This window comes from Sphaerodactylus townsendi, linkage group LG08 (genome assembly GCF_021028975.2).
Source record: "Sphaerodactylus townsendi isolate TG3544 linkage group LG08, MPM_Stown_v2.3, whole genome shotgun sequence".
Lineage (NCBI taxonomy): Eukaryota > Metazoa > Chordata > Lepidosauria > Squamata > Sphaerodactylidae > Sphaerodactylus > Sphaerodactylus townsendi.
Window position 1 is genome coordinate 109834843 of NC_059432.1, and position 22407 is coordinate 109857249.

The following is a 22407-nucleotide window of genomic DNA, read 5'->3' on the forward strand; positions in this document are numbered from 1 at the left end:
GATGTACTGTGTTTCTCTCCCTTATCTGCCAGACACTGGGGGAGGACAATATTTTACTAACAGATTACTGGGAAAGAGGTTTCGCTACCAGAGGGTCTGCCTCACCTGTAACTCTCAAACTACACTCTTAAATTTAGTAAGTAGGACGATGCTCTTCCACAGCAGGGAATAGCAACATATGGCCAATTGGGGTTAATATAGCTTCAGTAAAAAGTGTTTCTTCAGCGTTCCCACCCAGAAGAAGTGGAGCAGAGTAACACTTCAGTGGAAGTGACGCAACACACTGCCCAACCAGAGTCCTTGAAACACACAAACACCAATACATTATGCATGAGGCCAAAGTCTGAGCGAAAGCTGCTGGTGCCTTCTCAGTCGTGACCCGGTGCAGATGGATCCTTTCATGTCTGACAGGATACACAAGACTCTTGTTTGACAAGGTGCTTAGTGATTAACTAACGAATAACAGGTTGGGTCCCAGGCCTCTGTTCCAGTTGCTCCTCTCTGGCTGTTAACTGGATGCACACATTCTCTATGGTGGGATAACTGTTTTTCATGAAGCCCCAGAGTATGGTGAAAAACCACAACAGCCAAAGAGAAGTGCAAACAATGTGAACCCACAAGGTCAAACCCTCTCAACGGGACAGAGAGTTGGTTTTAGGGTAGGGTCCCCAACTTTTTAGAGCCTGTGGGGACACTTGGATTTCTGACATGGCATGGTGGGCAAAGCAACAAAATGGCTGTTGAAGGAGGTGGAGCCAGCTAAAAAATGATTGCCACAGCTTAACTTCAATAAAACAGTGCAGATGTCAGGGGGATTGTATCTAGGCAACTGAGGAATATTCCTAACTCAATGTAATTGCAACAAGATATATGAAACCAGCCTGCTATATGTTACCACTGCTGTTCTGGGCCTTCTTTCCTTGATCTTTACTTTATGGCTTCACACACAGAGTAGATAACTAGGCTTTCCCCTGACACTTTGGTCTCATGAGAACCAGGATTGTTTCTGTTATCTCATGGGGGAAGGATCTCTGTCTGTTGCCAACCTTGGGGTGCCTCAGCTCCAAACTAACTCTTTCTCACATTTCTTGGGGTATTGTGAGGAGCGACTAACGTCGGAATAAAGGAGGTAACAAAAGCCAGGCTCGCCAGAACTGGCTTTGTCAAGCTGGGTGCTTCGATGTTTATCAATAAATGCTGCTAATCAACAATACAGTCTGTTTACTGCTTCAGGGTTCGAGACCTAACAGTAGATCCTTGTGCTGGGGCGGCAGCTGCTGCCAAAGAAACATTTTTTAAAAAAATCTGCACAGACAATCAAATCTCCAACAGCCAATCAGAAGCCTTGCTGAGCAAAGGATCTACCTGCTCTTACCCACTTCTTAAAAATATTTAGCGGTTGCCACAAAAAAGTAATGGAGGACACCATGTTGAAGACCCTGATTTTAGTACATTAAAGCCAACTGAAAATCACCATGAATCAGAGAAGATTGGTTCTTCATACAAATATTTCTTTTGAGTTCCTACGAAGCAAACATTTTCTAAGTGATCCTGCTCAAAAGGAATCAAAATGGTTGTTTTTACAACAACCACAGGACTACTAATAAGACAACAGGTTCTATCAGAACAATGCTTAACTTGGGGCAACACTTTTCAGGGGAAGATGGCAGGAGATTTGTGAATTAATTCACCATTTCCTGGACCTTCCTTGTTCTAGAATGCTCCGCTTGGGTCCTAGTTCCTACCTAGTTCTGTCCCCACGGTGACTTTTGGGTCTCAAGGTCATAATAATCAGCTTTTGATCAGTGGGGTGTTGTGGGGTTTCCAGGCTGCATGGCCGAATTTCAGTCGCATTTTCTCCTTATGTTTTGCCTGCATCTGTGGCTGGCATTCAGAGGATCCTCAGGAGAAGGGAAAAAAACTACTGGAACACCGCCACACAGTCCGGAAACCCCACAACACCACAGTGATTCTGGCCGTGAAAGCCTTCAACAGTATCTTTGGATCAGTTTCATAGCAGGTTTTGTATTGAATGCAATCTGTTTGGAATTCAGGAACTAAGGCAGCATCTGAGGAAAGCTAATGTCACCAACTTTGCCCTTGCAGATGATCCCTGGGAATGAGCTAAGCCATTTCATACCCAAAGATATAGCAAAATGGACACAGCCTGGATGCAACACAGCACACAGTCTACACAGCACACATAGCTAAAGCAGCACCAGCAGCTCAGGAATTGCAAGAAGCTGAATCAGGGTGCAGAAGGAAAGCAGGAGAAGGGTGGGGGGTCCAAGTAACTTACCCAATGTCATCTCGGTAGACTCGAGAGATTAAAACCTCTCCCTTGTGATTGTAAATGAACAGGCCTCCAATCATGGTGAAAATCTCAGTGTTCTTTTCCCATGGCGCTTAGATCAGATCTACAAACAGAGAAAGAGATCAGACCTACCACATGGAACATTAAATCAACACAAGTCAAATTGCTTCATTTGAACGGCAAGGTGATTTGGCCACGGCCCGATTCAGAAAGTTAAACTTGGGCACTTTGTGGACACTCGCGTCTTCTCAGCTGCATTCTCATATTCTATTTACAGAAGTCCAGATTTATCCATGGTATACATCAGAAGTTTTGTTCAGGAGAAAAACACAGAAGTGTGTGGAAGTGTGCCTATCACCATGATATCCTTACAAGCAGAGTATCACTTTATAAGCTGACGAATGGAAAAAGGACCTCTCAGAACTACTTCTGTGTCTGCACAATTCGTAACCCTCAAAGCACACTATACCTGCCTGTCCACCTTGAACTAGAAACCTAACTGGGGGAGGGGGATGTAGAGAGAAAACAGTGTTTGCTGTTTATTTATTACAAGTGAGACACTCACAAGAACTTGCAAAGAATCTTATTTTCCGCTCCCCCACTTTTTCCTCTTGCCCCTTTATGGCCCAAGACCATCCACTGAGTTTCGGGGACAAGAGTGACAGTTCCAACCCGGGTCTTCCATATTCTAATGTGAACCTCTCACCATTATACCATCTTGGCTTGTGTAGGGTGGGTGCTACTGAACAGCAGCAAGCAGTCAGGCATGGCTAAAGTGACTGCCAGTGACTGTGGCCTTGATGAGTTCTCCCTCAAAAAACTCCTAGAAAACTCCTAGAAAGAGTCCCATCCTCCATGGTTTTTAGTGACATAAACCAAGGCTTGAATGCTGCCAATACTGTTGCACTTATCTACCACTGAGTTGCTTAAAGCTACAAATGCAGCTTGTATTATATTGGGTGGTTTCAATTCCCCATGTATTTTCTTTTCGGTTTCAGATTTTTCTGCCCCCTTAGGGTTTTTCTCAGGTTTGTAGAAAGAGCTGTGTCGCCTGACCATGGTTTCAGTGTCCAGGTTTCAGTATTCATAGATTTGGCCACATTGAGAATTAGATATATTGATAATGGTGAGACTAACTACCATTGAGAATTAGATATATTGATAATGGTGAGACTAACTATCAGTATTCATAGATTTGGCCACATTGAGAATTAGATATATTGATAATGGTGAGACTAACTAACTTCCCAGATCAGTACTTTTATTTAAACTACTGTTCAGAGGTTTGTAACAAGAGTATTAACTAAAGAAGTGTATGTGGAAATCCTGTGTGGTGGCTACATTAGCTATGGCTGCAAAGAAGTATGAGGCATGACACGTGAAACCAGGTTGCCAAGATTTTCCCTGAGGAGGTCAGATGAAGGGTTCCAGGTAACTGTTCTGAACGGGCAATTAATTTATCCAACAGTAAAAATAGTTTCAGGCAGAATGGAGAGCACTAACACTAAAACCATTTAAAGCAGAGCAAGCCAACAGGCTTGGACAGAGTTTTTAGCATTACATTTAAGTCAATAAACCCTTCTCTCAGTTAAGCAATACGAGTGTTGGACTGAACTATGGGATAAAAATCACATGCTAGTTTATTAGGAAACTCTCTTTACGACAGAGTCCAGTTATGCTTAACAAATAGTATGACAGCCTTTCTGCAGCTCCTGGTCTCATAGCTTAAACACAGTTCTAGAATCCTGCCAATATTACCAACATATAACAAGAAATTTAAGTAACTAAAATTTTCCAGGCATTCTGAAAAGAATTACCGTATATACTCGCGTATAAGTCGACCCGCATATAAGTCGAGGCACCTAATTTTACCACAAAAAACTGGGAAAACTTACTGACTCGCGTATAAGTCGAGGGTGGGAAATGCAGCAGCTGCTGTTAAATTTAAAAAAAAATAGATGCCAATAAAATTACATCAATTGAGGCATCAGTAGGTTAAATGTTTTTGAATATTTATTTCAAAGAAAAACAGTAAACTGGCTCTGTAAGTGGAAAAGAGGGTCAACAAGAACAATATGGTATCAACAATAACTTTAAAAGTACAAAAACCTTAGCTCAACCAGCAACCAAGCTAAAACACAAGAGTTAAAATCCTCCAAAACTGGATTCCCCATCATCATCTGTATGTCCAAATGTAACCCAATTTAGATTTTAAGAGGGATATTATCAGAAATGGAAAATCTACTATTAGCTTCCATTGTAAACAATGGGGGATGGGGCATCCCCTTTGGGGGCCAATAACTTTGGATCCCCTGACCCAAACTTCACCAAACCTGGCTGGTATCATAAAGAGACTCTCCTGATGACACCAGCCAGGTTTGGTGTGAAGCCGGTCATCCAGAGGGTCCAAAGTTATGGACCCTCAAAAGGGTAGCCCCATCTACTAATAGCTCCCATTGAAAACAATGGGGAATGGGGGCACCTCATTTGGGGGTCCATAACTTTGGACCCCCTGAACCAAACTTTACCAAATTTGGCTGGTATCATCAGGAGTGTCTTCTGAGGGTACCCTGAAATTGTGGTGCCGCCAGCATAAAAACTGCGCCCCCTGCTGGCCAGCAAAGTAAAAACACACAAAAAATTTTAATGACCCTCATATTTTATTTATACTTTTAGGCTTCTTAAAAATGTGCTGAAAAATTCGACTTATACATGAGTATATACAGTAGTTAAGCCTGAAAGCCAGGGGAGTTAACCTTACGAGGCCTCCTAAACCTGCATGCCAGCCAACTCACCAATCAATATACCCCCTGAATACCACTGTGTATGTAGCAACTTATATTTTTCATTATATTGCAATTTGTTAGCAACTGTCTGAGTGAGGGCTATGTGCCTGCTAGCCAGACAGCAGTCCAGGAAAAGTTCACAAGAGAGCAAAGCTTCCCTACTTCATTTTTATTGAGAACATTTCTATTCCTCCTCTCCAAAGTACCAGCTCAAGGTAGCATGCCATTTGCCTGTGGTGGCGAACCTTTGGCACTCCAGAGGTTATGGACTACAATTCCCATCAGCCATGCTGGCAGGGGCTGGTGGGAATTGTAGTCCATAACATCTGGAGTGCCAAAGGTTCACCACCACTGCCATATGCTGTAACACCAAGTGTCTTTAAATAGAAATACTAGCAGTCAGCAGCAAAGGATCACTGTGACTCCATCTTGCTTGTTGCAAGAATATGGGGATTATCCTTCTGTGTGATCTACACATCTAGTCTGCAAAGTTGCTGGAGAAGTGGTCCACTGCTTATCTGCACAAAAGTTTAGACAGTCTGTTGTTACTTTAAGCCTGCAGGCTGACCCTGACATTCCAGCAAAACAGCCAGAGAACAGCTGTTCAACCAACCATTCATACTGACCCCTAATGCAACATTAGTTATTTCAAAAAGTTTATTATTGCATTAGTTTTTTGCATTTTTTGCAATTACTATAACAATCTTCTTCCAAAAGTGTCTGTTGTGGGGAGAGGAAGGGAAAAGAAGTTTGTAGGCCCTTTGAGACTTCTTACAGTTGACAAAAGTGTGGTACAAATCCAAACTCTTCTTCTTTCCCCCAAACAAGCACCTTGTGAGGCAGGTGGGGCTGAGAAAGTTCTGAGAGAACTGTGACTGGCCCGAGGTCTCCCAGCAGGCTTCATGAGCAGGAGTAAGAAAAAAACCTGGTCCTCCAGATTATAGTCCACCACTCTTCACCACAGTACAACACTGTCTCACTACACCAGTGCCTCATCTCACAGCATTTTAAAAATCACTTCATGAGGTTTTAAAATGGCAAAGGTCAGCACCATGGATATCATCATGGCTATTTTGACCCTCAGTTTTCTCTGTGTCTTAAAAAGAAGAGGAGTTTGGATTTATACCCTGCCTTTCTCTCCTGTAAGGAGACTCAAGGCGTCACTGGCGAGCAAATGGAAGGTACAGTCAAAATTCCAGTTGTCAAAGTTATCAGTCTAACAGGCATAGGGAATTTAGAGAAGGAAATGGCAGGCGGCTGCTCTTTCCTTTCTATGCACAAACACAAGAGAGAGAGAGAGAAAGAGAGTAATGTATAGATCACATGCCCAGATCGTTCCTCTGGGGATACAGATGTTTCTTCCAGATGGGATGTAGATGTGCTGACTCACAGTAAATACTGTCAACAATTTAACCTTATCTCTAGCTGCTTTAACTGGCTGAAAGAAAAGGTATTTGTATTTAACTGGCTGAAAGGAAAGGTATTCATATTTAAACATGATATTCTAATATTCTGCTTTGGAGGCTAAAGAAGTTGTAGAACTGAAGCAGAGGGAGTAAAATGGGAACTCTAGATTATCCAGCTGAGGTCTGGTGACCTATAGCAGTACCTCATGTTCTGGAGCCAGGTTCCAGACTCGAAAAACAGAGATGATTTGCCAGTCATCTGATACCCACAGGGGCATCTTAAGCAGAGGGACAACCTTCAAGATCCAATAGGGAGGTGTAATCCTCTTGAGGAGGGTGCTGCCATGTATCAGGCATATACTTCATTTACTGTCCTTTATCTCTTAAAGGCACCACATTCTCAATTCACATTTCAATGCCTTCAATTTGAATCCGTGTACATTTAGCATATCTGTAGTCTTAAGTTCAAAGAGAACATCAAAACAGAATATTTTAGAAATCGAAATATTTAAAATCCTTTAAACGGATTCTTTAAATTCATTCTGCGTTCTGTACTGTTACTCTGCTGAACCACATGATTAATGGGCCTAGAAAACTAGAGAACATTTGGGTGCTGTGTGGTTTCCGGGCTGTATGGCCGTGTTCTAGCAGCATTCTCTCCTGACGTTTCGCCTGCATCTGTGGCTGGCATCTTCAGATGATCCTCTGAAGATGCCAGCCACGAATCTGGAAATATCAGGAAGAAATACTACTAAGACCCATACAACCCTATTCCTACAACCTAATGATCCGGCCGTGAAAGCCTTCGACAACTAGAGAACAGCTTACCAGCATTTATTGTTTGAAAAACCAAACCAGGATATGCATTCTAGGGCAAGTCTATTGGAGCAGAGTTTGGCATGATCAGAATAGCATTTGAGCATCCCTTCCGTTATATATTGTGGGCTCTGATTCAGGAAGCAAACCCTTTTGCAGCTGTGGTAAGCAGATCATGCTAATGAATTATTTTAATACAAAAGCCAATGTTTCGCCAAGTCCTGGCTTCTTTCTACATCAAGCCTGGGAACTCATTCAGTCATGCTTAAGATTACAAACAACCATTTTAATAACTAGCGCATTATCTATAGTAGGGCACCAATGCTGGTGAGGCTGAGCTTTAACAGATTTTGATATCTGGCATCAATCCTTCAATAGCAAGACCTAACGCAGACAACTTCCACGAGCAAAGGCACATTTTCTCAACAGACTCAGGAATTTTGTTTCCCCCTTGCAAATGATTAAGACACGATCTATTCTGGCTGTGCAGTCACGATGAAAAACTAAAGAAGCAGCTAGCTCCACACTTGAAAAGTTGGATTCATGACTCATCCCTTCGGAGAATACGGTGACCCTAAGGTCACTTCAGAAAAAAACTGTGAGTCAGCCTGGAGCTTCCACAGAAGATTCATTGCACAATTAAATCCACCGAGGCAGCCTCTCAATTGCAGAGCTGTGCAACTTTATCTCTTCAAACTATTGCTGAGTACAAGATTAACGTATCTTCTAGGTCACACGTTATAAGTCTGTAGTGCTAGTCCAGTACAGCCACAGGTTCTGAATTAAGGTCTCTTTCAGTACCAGCATCTATTGATAGTTGTTTCAGAAAGCCCTCAATCAAAGGGCCAAATATCAGCTCCTGCAGAACTGAACGAGGAGAGGAAGAATGGTGCTGTTACCTCCTTTAAGAATTCCAAACTTCAGTAAGATATCCAGTTCATAAGATGGCAATGTAATCAGTAGTGGGATCCAAACATTTTAGTAACAGGTTCCCATGGTGGTGGGATTCAAACTGTGGCGTAGCGCCAATGGGGCTAGCCGGGGCACGACGGGGGCGTGGGCGGGCATTCCGGGGGCGGGCCATTCCTGGGCAGGGCTGTGGCAAGGACGCAGCCGCTGCGCCGGTCCTTGGGCGGGAAACGAATGCACGCAGGCGCAGGCTGCCACCCACGCCGGTGCACCTCCTGCTAGACTGCTTCAAGTTCTGCGCGCTACTGCTGAGAGGAGGGGCGTAGCTAAGGCCAAAATCACATGGCAAAATCGCCAATTAGTAACCCCCTCTTGGCACACACAAATAATTAGTAACCTACTTGCGGGAACCTGTGAGAACCTGCTGGATCCCACCTCTGAATGTAATTATACTCATCACCTCCAGAACTGCTGGTGGGTAGAAGAGAACTGAATTCCTGAGAATGAATGGGAGAACAAGACAAAGGAGATAATACAGCTGATCCACCCCCTTTTCCTACTGCCGGATGTCCACTTTTGAGTCATAGTCCACTGACTGAGGAGAGGCATAGTGCATCTGCAAGCAAATGCATGTTTGCTAAATCAACAGTGGCTTTACAGGAGATATTTCAGACTTGATGAGGCCCTGCCTTAACCACCATGCTGGCAGGGGCTGATGGGAATTGTAGTCCATAACATCTGGAGTGCCAAAGGTTCGCCACCACTGGGTAAGGAGGATGGTAACTTGATTCAGAATAGCTGGAGAGAAGTTGAAGGGTTAAACTTCTTCTTTTCCAGCATAACCACAAGGCAAGTTGAGGCTACATGAGCCTGTAATCTACCTGCAGAACAAGTTGATCATCTCATGTGTTGGAGTCTTGGTTGATTCCAAGCATCCCAAACTAAAAATCAGAGGGCTGTGATCACTGGGGGTGAGAGGGTAGTGGGGCTGAAAACGTCACCGCTTCCTCCAACCATAGTCTAATTTTGACCCATAAAATTCAGTTTTGCATCCCGGTCTGGTCTGATAGGCACCACAATGTATCAAAGGAAGAGCTCTCTTCACATCTGCCTAAAACACATGACACAAGCTAAGCACATTAAGCCTCCCCCTTCCTAACCAAATGCTTGAAACACCTCACAAAGATGGATAAAAATGGTCAAGATCAATTAAAAACCTCACAAAATCCTGAGGCATAAAGTTAATGTTGAGCAGCTGCACAGAATCCAAAAAACCCCTCAAACTAGGAGTAACATTTAGCAACTTGTTTTCCCCCTCCCCCAAACATGTTAATCCAAATTTAACCAGATTACTTACAAAGCTGATCCACATTGCACATTTGTCTGTCTTGCTTATCCAACCAACCCAAAAAGAACTGCCACCTTCCCAGTGGCACAATCCAAAATAAAACCTGCTACTGGGGTGCTATGTGGTTTCCAGGCTGTATGGCCGTGTTCTAGCAGCATTCTCTCCTGACGTTTTGCCTGCATCTGTGGCTGCCATCTTCAGAGGATCTGATAGCTTGCTGAAGAAAGGATCATTTTATAAACTCTTTAAAGTTACAGAATTACAGCGTTAATATGCGTAACAGTGTGCACAAGAACCTAGTTGTTTTGGCAAGAACTATACCAGCAAGCCTCCAGCATGCCAGGACAATACCAACTGTCAACATTATGGCTGTAAGGAATTCCATAGACGCAGAAATAAAAGGCTTTGGTAGTAAAAGTCCATTTATTAAGACATCTTAGAAAGCTCAAGTACACGCAGTGGCAGGAATGACACTTCCCGCCAGAAGCACAGGTTATAATGCCATTCACCCCATCCCCCCTTCCTGCTTCCCATGGGAACGGAGACTTCATCTCCCGCGCAAAGATAAAGGTACTCGCCGATGCATCTGGCCAGCCGCCGGGCTGTGGGAATGCACTCAAGGGATTTACTTCACCATCAACACCATTAGAATCCTTTACACTCTGCCTCCCCTAAAGAAAGCCCTTCCCCAGGTTTATGGAAACGCGGTGGAAAGCAGAAATAAGGAGGGGGGGCTTCAATGTTTTAAGATAAACCGTGATTATACCCAGAGGAATATCCCACCCAAAGAGACTAAATATTTACCCAGCGGTTCGCGATTAAAGCGAGAGTCCAGGATAGCGTCAATTTACCAGTAGTGCTTGTGGCCATCAATAATAGTCCCGGAGGGGCCTCTCCGGCCGAATTAAGGTGCCGGGCGCATCGGAGCGGGGAGCCTCCTTGAGCAAGCTGGAATGGAAGACAGGATGGATGTTACTAAGAAGAGTTAGGCAAATCTAGCGGGCAGTGACATCATTAATCACTTTAGTAATCTGAAAAGGTCCCACAAATCTCTTGCCAAGTTTGGAAAGGGTATACCCGTCTCTGAGATTTTTTGTAGATAAATACACCCAGGAGCCCCACGCAGAAATCTGGCGGTGTTTATCCGCTTGCAGTTTGGGAGTCCTTTGCTTGTAGGCGGTCTGGACCGACTTCCATCCCTCGGCTAGGGATAGAAATCCATTGTTAGCAGAAATTCTGGGGGGGGTCCAAAGCTGCTGCGAGGTAGTTGTAGCGGAAGGGCGACCAGACACAATTTCAAAGGGGTTTTCTTTACTTCACTATGAACGCATTGTTGTAGAAGTGCTCCATAAGCGGAATAAGCTCGCACCAATTGTCTTGGTGGTAGTTGGTGTAACAGCGTAAATACTGCTCTAGGGTTCTGTTAAGTTCTCTCCGTCTCGCCGTCACTTTGAGCGTGGTAGAGCGTGACGGCGAGGCCGCTCCCAACAACCCCAAAAGCAGCTTTCAGAACTTTGAGATGAATTGGGGCCAGCGATTGGGAGACCACCGCACCTTAGCAGAGGCGGAATGGATGCGGTAAACATGTTGAATAAACAGCCGTGCCAACTTAGGAGGCGGAGGGATGGAAGCACATGGAATAAAATGGGCTTGCTTAGAGAATAAGTCTACCACCACCCATGACATTTTGACAAATCTGTAATGAAATCCATGGAGATGACTGAGAGGGAAGCTGCAGGAGGGACAGTCCATGGGGCTTTCAGGATGGTTTGGCTTCTGCACAAACCGAGCAGCCTTTAATGTAGCCTCAATGTGCTGCGCATTAGCGCCACTAGAACTGCCGGTGGGCTAAGTGCAGAGTTTTCAAAAGCCAAAATGTCCAGCCGAGCGGGCATGGTGGCAAGCTTCAAGGAACTGGGAGGGAGGCCGCGTACCAGCATTCCCCCCTCCAGCCAAACTCCATTCTCCAAAGCGCTGGTGGGAGTCCCCTTCAGCCGCTGGAGGCTCATGCAGCCCGCCTCCTCCAATTCCCATGAGAAAGGAGAGCGAGAGACTGAGGCAGTGGAGGAGGGGCGTTGAGATCGGGTGACAGCCAACCCCAGCAGGAGGAAAGAACAGTCGTGGAATGTCTCGCCGGGCAGCTCCACCCCTCGAAAGCTGAAGCAGGCGTCAGCCAGTTTGTTGGTTTTCCCAGGAAAAAATGGACTGTAAAGAAAGCGAGAAGAAATGAGAAGTTGTTTTGCGGACATCTTGAGGGGTGGGAAGAGCTGCCAAGGTTTTATGATCCGACCAAACTTGAAAAGGGTGCTTAGCCCCTCCAGCCAGTGGCCAGAGTGGAAGTGCTGCTTTGATGGCATGGTCTCCTTGTCTCCACAGTCCAGTTGAGTTCGTACCAGAGAATTTTTAGACAAATAAGCTGGAACCAGTCTACCATCTTTATTTTTCTGCAACAGGGCTGCCGAGTGCTTTGTCCGAAGTGATCCCGTGAACCACAAAGCAGGAGATCTGAATTGGAGGTGCTTTTAGGATAGGTTGATTGGTAGCGCAGATTTTAATAGTTGAAAGGCTGTTTGACATTCCTCAGACCAGAAAAGGGGGGCCGGGCTTGGCGGACAGTGAATCTTTACCCTTAGATGCGTAAGAGAGGTCTGTGAGAGGAGAGTCAGTTCAGCAAATTGGGGTATAAAATCCCGATAGAAATTAGCAAAACCAAGCGACTGGAGTTCTTTTCGGTTGGTGAGGCCAGGCCATTGGAGGGACTCGTCCAATTTTAGCAGGATCCATTTTTAAGCCCTCGGTGAGATCCGATAACAAATAGTCAATGGAGGTCTGATGAAAACAGCATTTGGAGAGAGTTTGGCAAAGAGAGTTGTCAAGCAAGCGTTTCAATACCTCTCGGACCAATATTTCATGCTCTTCTATAGTTTGCGAGTAAATTAAAACGTTGCTGTTCCCGGTCCCTCTGCAGGGTTTCGCGCTCTTGCTGCAACTGTGCCCGTTCCTCCTCCCATAGCTGGCGTTCACGGTTCCATGCAGCTTGGACATCTCGAAGTCGCCCTACTTCCTCATCCCAATCTTCTCTCGATGGGAGAGCAGTCCGACTGGGAATGCAAACTCTTCAGACTCTTCGTCATCAGAGGCGAGCCCTCGGAGACACCGTAGCCGCCCGTAGCCACCGGTGGCTCCAGGCACCTCAGGTGCGGTCGCCGGACAGGATGGGGGAAGTCCGATTGAGAGCCCGATGCGGATACCCCTCCCAATTCCAGAGTTGAGTCCGGTGTCCTTTGGGCGGGCCCCAGTGCTGTGCCGCGGTGGTTCTTTGGGAGCATCGCAAAATACGAGTCCAGGAAATGGTTCAATGGATTCCCTGGGTTGCATATGAAAGGTGAGGTCAAGCCCGTCTCCTCCATGACAGGTTGCATCTGAGGTTTGTAATCCACACGAGAGCGGGTAGAAATCCGATCCACAGGCTCGATCCGCAGACAGCCCAAGCGACTCGCGGAAGTCCCCATGGTGCGTGCGTCCGTCCCTCGTTCCAGCGGAGTAAAGGAAGACTTCGTGCTGATGCGAGGGCGGAAAAGAGCCACCAGCGAGGGGCCGTTCTCCTGCTGGATTCCTCCAGATCCAGAAGGGAAGGTGGAGCCCTCTTTGAGGGGAGAACTACCGCGCACCTTCCGCAATAAAATTCAACCTCTCCATGCCAGAGACAAAGAGGTCCACTGCACAGGAATATAGATGAATTAAGATTCCTGCCACAATGTAGGAATTCCATAGGCCTTGAAATAAAAGGCTTTGGTAGTAAAAGTCCATTTATTAAGACATCTTAGAAAGCTCAAGTACACGCAGTGGCAGGAATGACACTTCCCGCCAGAAGCACAGGTTATAATGCCATTCACCCCATCCCCCCTTCCTGCTTCCCATGGGAACGGAGACTTCATCTCCCGCGCAAAGATAAAGTCTCCGCCGATGCATCTGGCCCATCGCCCGGGCTGTGGAATGCACTCAAGGTTACTTCACCATCAACACCATTGAATCCTTTACAATGGCACAAGAACACTGTGCCTCAGCCCACACGCAGAAACAGATTTGTGATCAGAACTCACACTCTGCATCAACCCAGGAAATCCTCTACTAGATACACGAATGCAATAGAGCACTTCAGGAGACCCAGAAGAATGCAAACTGCCAGGCCTCCTGAAGCTGTTGAGGTCCCTGTCATCTGGGATGAGGAGATTCTACCTGTCCTGATTGCTTATTACAATTTGGCTCTGGAAAATGTATCCCAAGCCTCAAATGGCATCTGGTAATGTAAAAGAGGAATTACCCACTCAGAAAATGATGTAGTTTGGTCAGTTGCAGTGAAGTGGTGGAGAAAATTGTATGAATCTGCATTAGAATACAGTCCCAAACAAATAGAAGAAGAAGAAGAGTTTGGATTTATATCCCCCTTTCTCTCCTGTAGGAGACTCAAAGCGGCTTACAATCTCCTTGCCCTTCCCCCCTCACAACAAACACCCTGTGAGGTAGGTGGGGAGCTACAAGAAGAGAGCTGCAAGAAGCTGTGACTAGCCCAAGGTCACCCAGCTGGCGTGTGTGGGTGTGCACAGGCTAATCTGAATTCCCCAGATAAGCCTCCCAGCTCAGGCGGACGGAAGCGGGGAATCAAACCCGGTTCCTCCAGATTAGATACACGAGCTTTTAACCTCCTACGCCACTGCGGAGAATTATCATTCATTTTTACATGACGCCTTTGTCAAAACCATTAATTTTTGTGTCATTGAACATAGTCTAATACAAGAGCATGGTACTTTGATACTTTCAAATTTATTGGGGGAGAGCAGTGTTAGGTAGGTACTAGGACATAGGCACAGCATTCTACAACAAAAAAGTCCAGCTTGTTGAGTTCCATGGCAGAGGAATATATAACCCTACTAACATCTTCTTCTGAGACAGACTATAATTTCCCACATGCCTATTAAAACTACATACATTGCCCTTATTCTACAATCGATGCTTGTATTTTAAAGTGAGATAAAAGCCGATAAATACATCCAATCCAAGAAAGGACAGCCAGCCAGCCAATTTACAAAACGCTTGCTAAAGCCAAACTGAATACTTCCAACTACCGTGTTTCCCCAAATATAAGACAGTGTCTTATATTAATTTTTGCTCCCAAAGATGCGCTATGTCTTATTTTCAGGGGATGTCTAATTTTTCCTGTGTTCTGTTTGTCGGGCATGCTTCCAAACAAAAACTTTGCTATGTCTTACTTTCGGGGGATGCCTTATATTTCGCACTTCAGCAAAACCTCTACTATGTCTTATTTTTCGGGGATGTCTTATATTAGGGGAAACAGGGTAGCAATTTTCAGTCTTCACACTCAGGCATGGCTATGGTTGCTCTGACAGGTCGTTAGCATAACTAACACTCCACAATAACAGCCCTGTGACTACCATGACCGTACGAAGGATGCTTGAAGCAGAACCTATATTCAGTAAGGAAAAGAAAAAGAAAAAGTGGGAGAATCAAAGTTATTTATCTAGGAAAATTACCATCCATATCAATATACAACCATCCCTACTTTCTGAAGATGTACATGAGCTTCATGAGCCCTGCGACATGCAATCTCTCACGAAGGGCTTTTAACCTGTAACTGAGCCTGGCCGTCCAGCTCAGCAGCAGAAAGGCACATATTCCTAAAAACATGAACAGCAGCCTGTCCAAGCAATTTGGAGGCCAGACTTGACTTCATGCCTCCTCAGTAACAGGGCTAATGTAGAGCAAGCATAGCTGCATACAAAACCACACAGGCACCGCTGAGAAATGACTCGGATTTCCTTTTGCCCCAAAATGCTCACGACTTCAAACAGACGCATGACAAAACAGCAAGCCATACTTCCGCCCACTCCAAGCCAAACTGTTTTACGGGAACACTATGTGAGTCTGGTTCAAATCCATTATTTCTAGCACCATGCTAGTTAAACACCTTCAGATGAAACCTTTTTACCAGCGCATTCCCTGAATTACACCCAACTCAAATGACATAATCGCACCTCCGAAACATTCTCGATTTGGTTGTGTCAGACTGGGGGGAAGACTATGACGAGGCCACAGAAATCAAAATTACTTGGCAACAACAATTTATCAGACAGCTTCAAAGCAAACAGCAAAATTTTTGCTATTATACAATGCTGCAATGAGCAATGCTTTCAGCTGGATCAGATGCAGGCCAATTGTGAATATTAAGGAGCAAAGTACTGGGCATGGAATTAAATGCAAATGTCATGATTTTTAATTCCAGCATTCCTCATAATCTCAAGTGGGTCAAATAGGAGCTGATATCATAGAATAATAAAGCTGGAAGGGGCCATACAAGCCATCTAGTCCAATTTTATTGTGCACCGCCCAGAGCCCTTTGGGGGAGGGACGATATATACATTTAATAATAAATAAATATAAATATAAACCCCTGGCTCAATGTAGGATCAACCCAGAGCAAGGGAAGGGAGTTGAAGTGGAAGAGGGCCCAATCCTGGGTGATGGACTGAACACACTCAATCCGGCATGCAGGATCGTTCCCCACACCTCGCTTCCCAAGGGGTTGCTGCTGCATACGCCACCAACAGTTGCCCAGCGTCCCTTTTATTATTTAGTACAATGGGTTTTACTGCTAGTGCAAGAACAAAAGCTCATCTCTTTGAGGCACCAGACCCCAGCACGCTTCTGATTAATAGACTAGGACCGTGGTGGCGAACCTTTGGCACTCCAGATGTTATGGACTACAATTCCCATCAGCCCCTGCCAGCATGGCCAATTGACCATGCTGGCAGGGGCTGATGGGAAGTATGATCCATAACTTTATTGGAGATATACTTCCCTGCACTGGACTAGGACTAGCAACTCTGGTGCCATCTTTAAGAGCAGCAATTTATTTTAAAGAAAAATTGAGAGTAGACAGCACAATGCTTTCTGTCTTGATTTACCTTTAAGCAGAGTAGGCTTTTATACCCTGCTTTTTCTCTGCCACAAGGAGTCTCATTGTGGCCTTACAATTGCCTCCCTCCACTCCCATAACAGGCACTGACTGTGTGAGGTAAGTGGGGCTGAGAGAGTTCTGAGATAACTGTTAAGAGGCCAGCAGGCTTCTTGCAGAGGAGTGGGGAAAAGAGCACAGAAAAAAAGAGTCCACTGATCTTGTAAAGGAGAGGGAATCAAACCCGGTTCTCCAGATTGGAGACAACTGCTCTTAACCACTACACCCTGCTGGCTTAAAGAATCAGCTGCAATGAGAATCCTCTTCACACATAACCCACCTACAGACTCCAGATGGCTAGCTTTGTTACTTGCATTGAGCATGTTTTTTGCATTACATTAGACAGTCTTTTGTTCGCTTGTGCTAGTTTTCCAATTTTTCAGTCCAAGCAAGCCTCGCTGTGTTATTTTGTTTCATTAAAGAATAGTTGTTGTTAAATGGAATTAACCTATTTTGTACTCCACTTTCAAAATGCCTGGACAGACATTTTTATATCTGTCAGCCATCCAGCCTCACTCCATTGTTTCCTTTCAACAGAAGTCCTGGCTATTAGATTTAATTTTATTATCGTGGAACGTAATTCCTTTGTTGACTGATAGAAGTGTTCTTATATTTGTAGCCTGTCTGGAGACCCAGTGAGAAAACACAGATTATGAATGAATCTCATCATCATCATCTAAGAAAGTAAAACACTGCATTTAAATAATTTAAGTAATAAAGACTCATTTACCATTTACATATCACTGTATATCTTTAAGCCTTTGCCAAGGCTTGGAAAACAGACAAAAGGTACGATACCTGTGCATTCCAGAATAATCCACGCTCATGGAACGTGTATTTTTTAATGCTAGGCTTACAGTTAATCGTCTGCACACATTAGAGAACAGTAAGACACTGTATTTCCTTCATAAAAAATGGTAGAGCTGAACACACCGCCTAGACAAAACGAGACCTTTTCAATGTTTAAGCAACAAAGATGTTCCATTGTGTGAGCAACTGTTTTACCAAACAGATCACATACCACCACCACCACCCCATCACACCTTTTCTTTAAGAAGTTCAGGACAGTTTCCGACCTTCCATTTCACAACCAGTCTGTGAGGTATATGAAAGCAAGACAAGGAAAAGGAGAGTGGATTTATATCCTGCCTTGCTCTCCTGTAAGGAGAGTTGAGATGGCTTACAAAATTCTTTCTCTTCCTCTCCCCATAACAGACACCTTGTGAGGTAGGTGAAGTTGAGAAAGTTTGGAGAGAACTGTGACTGGCCCAAGGTTACCCAGCAGGCTTCATGTGCAGGAGCCTAGTTCACCAGATAAGTGTCTACCACTCATGCGGACAAGTGGGGAATTAAAGGCGGTTCTCCTGATTAGAGTCCACTGCTCTTAACCACTGCACCACACAGTGAAGGGCCCCAGATCATCCAGCGTAGTCAACAGCTCTTCCCATTTTATCCTTGCAACTACCCTGTGAGGTAGACGAGGCTGAGATGTAAGCAACCCGGCCTGAGGCCAACCAGCACTAAGACTGCCAACTTCAGTTTGGGAAAGTCCTGGTGATTTCTGGGTTGGTGCCTGGGGAAGAAGCTCAGCAGGGATATAACGCAATACAGCCACTCCCTCCCCGCAAATCTAGCATTTCCTATTTCAGAGGGTAGCCATGTTGGCCTGCAGTAGAAAAGCAACATTTTAATCCAGGAGCAGGACCTTAGGGTTTCTGGAGTATGAGCTTTCTCCCTATGTCAAATGCAAGCCAGAACAGACACTGCCGAGTCTTTATAGTCTGGTTTGAAAAATGGAAAGAGAAGAAGAAAAGTTTGGATTTATAACCTCCCTTTCTCTCCTGTAAGGAGACTCAAAGGGGTTTACAATCTCCTTCCCCCCCCCCCCAACAAACACCCTGTGAGGTGGGGCTGAGAGAGCTCCAAAGAACTGTGACTAACCCAAGGTCACCCATCTGGCATGTGTTGGAGTGCACAAGCTAATCTGGCTCACCAGATAAGCCTCCACAGCTCAAGTGACATAGCAGGCCATCAAACCCGGTTCTCCAGATTAGAGTGCACCTGCTCTTAACCACTATACCAGGGGTAGGGAACCTGCGGCTCTCCAGATGTTCAGGAACTACAATTCCCATCAGCCCCTACCAGCATGGCCAATTGGCCATGCTGACAGAGGCTGATGGGAATTGTAGTTCCTGAACATCTGGAGAGCCGCAGGTTCCCTACCCCTGCACTATACCATGCTGGCTCTCCAGAGGTTGCAAAGAAAAGCTGCCAAGGGGCTAGGCCAATTGGCCATGCTGGCAGGGGCTGATGGGAATTGTAGTCCCTGAACATCTGGAGAGCCGCAGGTTGCAGACCCCTGGGCTAGGTGAAATGCAATCAGCTGACAGAGGGAGCTTTGACTTTCCAAAGCTCATACCCCCAAGAACCTTGTTGGTCTCTTAAGGTGCTGCAGAACTGAAGACATTATCTCAACACATGGGAGGAAGTTCAGGCCCTAGTGTGGTGACAGCAAACCCATGACACACGTGTCAAAAATGACATGCTACAAAGATTCAAGTGAAAGGCCAGGATTCACCAACACACGACAACAACTATTCTCCCTGTCAGAGTCATTTTTTTTGTAATTATTTGACATTTCTTTATATAATGCAAAGCACCAAACATGATTGGACTGTACTTTTTTAAAAAAATTAATATGTAAAGCACTGATTCCCAACCTTTTCCCACTCACATACCCCTTGGAAACCTGTTTCCCCCAAATTGTACCTTCATATTAGCAAATCCATCATGTGATTTTTTTTCATGGACCCCCAAACTACCTGGGGGTCTGCATACCCCAGGTTGGGAACCACTGATTTAAACAACTGGGACGGACATGCCAGAAGAGTCATGACAGGCGTTTTCTGAATTTTTGACTCGCCGAAGCCAAAAGGTTTGTCCTCACAGCCCTACTGAGAGGTTGGCAACCTCACCAAGTGGTACTCTTAATAATGCTGAGGCGTGGTCTAGATGAAATAACGTTCCACCGTTAGTGTAGGCCAGTGGTGGCAAACCTATGGCACGGGTACCAGAGGTGGCACTCAGAGCCCTCTCTGTGGGCACACATGCATAGAGTTCGTCATGTGATAATAGTGTAATTATTTCAGGGAGATTATTAGCATCAAACCTAAGACCTAGTTTTGGGGAAGCAGTGTAGGTAACCCTGTTAAGAGCTGTTAAACCCCACTGATTTTCATGGGAAGAACGAAAGCGTGATCCTTTACCTGGGAGTAAGCTCGGTTGCTGGCATGGGGCGTGCTTCTGAGTAAACCCTCCTTAGCTCGCGATTCACCCGTCTGAAGCGTTGCACAGTTGCTTCAAAGCAAAGCCACCGACTACCACCAAGCTTACTCCCGAGTAACGCATGCCTCGGAGCCAACCGTTTTTCCTATACTAAAACCTCAGTATTCGGGTTAAATTGCCGTGTTGGCACTCTGCAATAAATAAGTGGGGTTTGGGGTTGCAGTTTGGGCACTCTGGTCTCGAAAAGGTTCGCCATCACTGGTGCAGGCTGGCCTACCACGCAGGGTCGTTGTGAAGATAAAAGGAAGAAGAAAAGAAAGATGCCAGCTGCTTTGGGTGCCCGTTGGGAAGAAAGGCAGTCAATAGATGGAATAAAAATACTCCCGCGGCCCAGCGGGGATTCGAACTCGGTTTCCCAGCCCTTGTCTGACCCTGGTCTTCGGTGCCCCCTCCTCACCCCCAGGCTCCAAAGCGCTGGCAATGGGGCTGGCTGACTCCTCGGGGCGGAGACCTTGCCATGTCCACGGACCAGGGGGAGAAGAGGCGACCCTCCCCAACGGCTCTCAGAAGCTTCCCGCGGGAGGACGCCTGAACGCCTCAGGAACACTCGCCCCCCGCCCATGAAAAATAAAGACCCTGCTCGAAGAGGAGGAGGAGGAGGAGGAGGCGGTGGCGAAACGGCCCCTCCGCCCCGTCGCCCGCTCACCTGTCCCCGCCGCCGGGCGCCTCAGAAACCACCTCCCAAGATGGCGGCCGCTCCCCCGCCTCCCGCCGCCCCTCCCCTAATACTGCCGCAGCGCCGCCATTGCGCCTGCGTGGCCGACGCCCGGCTCTGCCCTGCGCATGCGCGTCCCGGAGACTGGGAATGCGGTTCCAAGGTCGGCCTTGGGAAGGTTTGCCGGCGCCTTTTCGGAATCGGAGACTGCGCGTCCCAGAGTGCACCGCGGAAGGCTGAAAGTTGAGGGAAGCCTGGCGCGCAGTGCACTTTGGGGGCGTGCCTTGCTCTCGGCTGTAGAAACGCGGCCCGACTTGAAAGAGGTGCATGCTGGGTCTTGTAGTTTTTTCCCCCAGAATTAGCCCCTCCCGGAGAAATCGGGAGGAATTACTAAATCAAATGCTGGCGGGGTCATTACTACTACTAGTTATTCCTGGCACGGTTGGCTTGTGATCCTATGTACACTGGGACATTGAGCCGTCAGACTCACTGGGATGGGTAGTCATTGTGTAAAGCACAGGTGTCAAACTCGCGGCCCTCCAGATGCTATGGACTATGCATGATGCTGGCAGGGGATGATGGGAACTGTAGTCCATAACGTCTGGAGGGCCGTGAGTTTGACACCTGTAAGGTTAAGAGTGCTAAAGAAGATGCTGTCGTTAAACCATGTTCAGCAGGGATGTCCAATTGTGCCCCTCCAGCATGGCAGGGACTGATGGGAATCGTAGTTCATGAACATCTGGAAGGTTACAATTGAATAGTCTTGATCTACAGTGATGAATGAGGACCAAATTCATATAGACCAGGTCGTCAGGGATGGAACGGCACTGCTCTGATAGTCCTCCATCCAGTACTCACAGCAGCCAAGCTCCAGTTGCCAACCTCCAGGTGGGGCATCTAGACCTTCTGGAATCAGAACTCATCTCCAGGTGGAAAAGATCGGTTCCTTTGAATATCTTTGATGATGGCTTCCCTCCAGCGATTCAATTCAAATCTTATGGCCATCATCAAAAATATTCAAAGGACTACCAAAGCTGATGTTCAGCCCACATTAGATATAAGGAGTTCGGATTAAAACAATAGTCATTCTTTGTATGGGTTATGATAGCCGTGTGATTGTATAAACTGCGATTATGACTAAAAATTCATATGTACAACACTTCAGAGTCAAATGTTAATCACATGTAACTATTTCATTTGGAGCGTCAATCACTTGTGCTTTATGTGAAGTAACAAAGCTAAATTGAATGTGAAAAAATCATAATATATGTAGTGGAAAATATTTAATTGCTTTATTAATTACATCAAAATAGTTGTTTAAACTTCCTTTTCTTTTCCTTGTAAAGTCCAAAGATTCTGTTTAGTCTACTCTTTGGATATTTTGTCTTGTTCCTGTAATTGTAGCAGGTTGTTGCTCTTGTATGTTCTTTGTGCCCTGAGCAGAATAGCCCAAACTAGCCCAATCTCACCAGATTCCAGAAGCTAAACAGGGTCGGCCTGTTTATGGCAAATGCAGTTCAATGTAGCAAAATGAAATGGCAAATGCAGTTCAATGTAGCAAAATGTAAAGTGATGCACATAGGGGCAAAAAATCCAAACTTCACATACACGCTACAGGGGTCAGTGCTATCAGTCACAGACCAGGTAAGGGATTTAGGCGTCTTAGTTGATAGTTCCATGGGAATGTCAACTCAATGCATGGCAGCTGTGAAAAAGGCAAACTCTATGCTGGGGATCATTAGAAAAGGAATTGATAATAAAACTGCAAAGATTGTCATGCCCTTATATAAAGCAG